The 2,147-nt window shown below is 48.3% G+C and overlaps 1 pseudogene; it reads right to left on the bottom strand.

Moving 5' to 3' along the window:
* Window positions 1–1,740: 1,740 nt before the first annotated feature.
* LOC126163651 (5S ribosomal RNA) lies at window positions 1,741–1,857 on the bottom strand (annotated as a pseudogene).
* Window positions 1,858–2,147: the final 290 nt, after the last annotated feature.

Genomic DNA, 2,147 nt, shown 5'->3' with positions numbered 1-2,147 from the left:
CGTGCAGAACACAGAAGTTTGAGGCATTCTGAACCATCATCTTCGTAACACTCTGAGTCTTTACTTAAGGGACTTCTAGTTAATAGAATACAGTGTGTTATAACGGCTGACTATGGTCAACCACTTCTCTGTATTGTCATTTCAGATGAGCAGTTAGGCACGCACTTGATCCTGCAGTTCGTCAGTCTCGAACGAGGGCAAAATAGAAGTCAAACGCCACAAATCAGAGGAATCGTATCTAGTGTTATGGCAACATGGATAGTTCTTGGGACTCATAATATGAGAAGAATTACTAAAAAGTCTGAAATCAACACAACAGATGATAAGTCACCAGGACGCAATTGTTTCAGGTCAACACACACGTTTTTCATTCACCGGACATGTAACAAAGCAATCCACATAGCAAGCTAATTGTATTTCTATGACTTTTCCCTACAGGTTCTAACCTGGAACGGGCCTTTTTCACCGGAATTTCTTAGATAGTTCCCACTGTAAAGACAGCACAAGTCAGTCGCCGCTAAGTTTTTTTATCTTGTCCGTTAGATCAATAGTACAGTAATGTCAGAGGTTGTGTGGAGAGTTGTTGGAGCATGGCACAAGTGAACTTGAGGTGGGGGAAGCGAGCTGGCATGGGGCAGATGGGACTTTCCCACCCGAGTGATTGTTTAAGTTATAAAGTGGAGAGACGCGAACTTAAAAGTTAGGAGAAGCAGTATGCAGTGACCATACACCTCTGACGTACCTGTATGCATGAACCCTGCAGCTTTATAAATAGCCCGACAGGTCTGAGTTGGATTGTGACATCACAGAGCCGGAGCCAATATTCAAAGCCTAGGATTTTGTCGTCATAGCTGCGCCAGTATGCCCCAGTCGCCGCCTTGTATTCTGATGTCCTATGCAGAATACTGTCCCAGTACACATGTTATGTGTGAGTTTTTATTTTCTTACATACCCTTACTCACATATTATAAACTGATCAACCAGAACATTATGACCGCCTCCCTAATAGCCAATATGTCTACCTTTGGCACAGATACCAGTGGCTACGCGTTGCAACAAGGTCGTGGTAAGTCTCTGGAGGGAGTTGGCGCCACGTCTACACACACAAGTCACCTAATTCCCATAAATGAACTCTAACGCCACGTTCAATCACATCACAGCTGTGTTCGATCAGGTACAGGTCCGGCGAGTTGGGGGACCAGCACATCAATTGAAATTTTGCCATGTGTTCCGCGAACCACTCCACCACACTCCTGGCCTAGTGACATGGCGCATTATCTTGTTGGAAAATATCTCTGCTATTGCAAACTGATGGTCAGGAAGTGTCGTACAAGGTCTGCAAAAAAGTGTACAATACTCCTTGGCCGTCATGGTGCCTTGCATGAGGTCCAGTGGACCCATGGATGCTTGTGTGAATGTTCTGCAGAGCATAATGGAACCGCCAGCAGTTTGTCTCCGTCCCACAGTATAGGTGTCAAGGAGGCCTGGAAGGCAACGGAATCGCGCCCTCCCATTGGCGTGATGAAGAAAAAAAAAAAGCACTCCGTCTTCAGGCCACAAGTGGCCCATCGGGACCATCCGACCGCCGTGTCATCCTCAGTTGAGGATGCGGATAGGAGGGGCATGTGGTCAGCACACCGCTCTCCCGGTCGTTACGATGGTTTTCTTTGACCGGAGCCGCTACTATTCGGTCGAGTAGCTCCTCATTTGGCATCACGAGGCTGAGTGCATCCCGAAAAATGGCAACAGCACATGGTGGCTGGATGGTCACCCATCCAAGTGCCGGCCACACCCGACAGCGCTTAACTTCGGTGATCTCACGGGAACCGGTGTATCCACTGCGGCAAGGCCGTTGCCGGCGTGATGAAGAAGGTATCGGGATTTGTCAGACCATGTAACGCTCTACTACTGCACCAGTGCCCAATGCCGATGGTCACGTGCCTATTTCAGTCATAGTTGCCGATGTCGTGGTGTTAACATTGGCACAAGCATGGGCACGTCAGCTGCACAGGCCCATCGTTAGGAGTGTTCGCTGCACTGCGTGTTCAGACACATTTGTACTCTGCCCAGCATTAAATTCTGATGTTAGTTCCGCCACAGTTCACCACCTGTCCTGTTTTACCAGTTCGCCCAGCCTACGACATCCG

This window comes from Schistocerca cancellata, chromosome 2, assembly GCF_023864275.1.
Source record: "Schistocerca cancellata isolate TAMUIC-IGC-003103 chromosome 2, iqSchCanc2.1, whole genome shotgun sequence".
NCBI lineage: Eukaryota > Metazoa > Arthropoda > Insecta > Orthoptera > Acrididae > Schistocerca > Schistocerca cancellata.
Note: the sequence above shows the minus strand (reverse complement) of the source record. Positions and strands in the feature narration are given on the sequence as shown.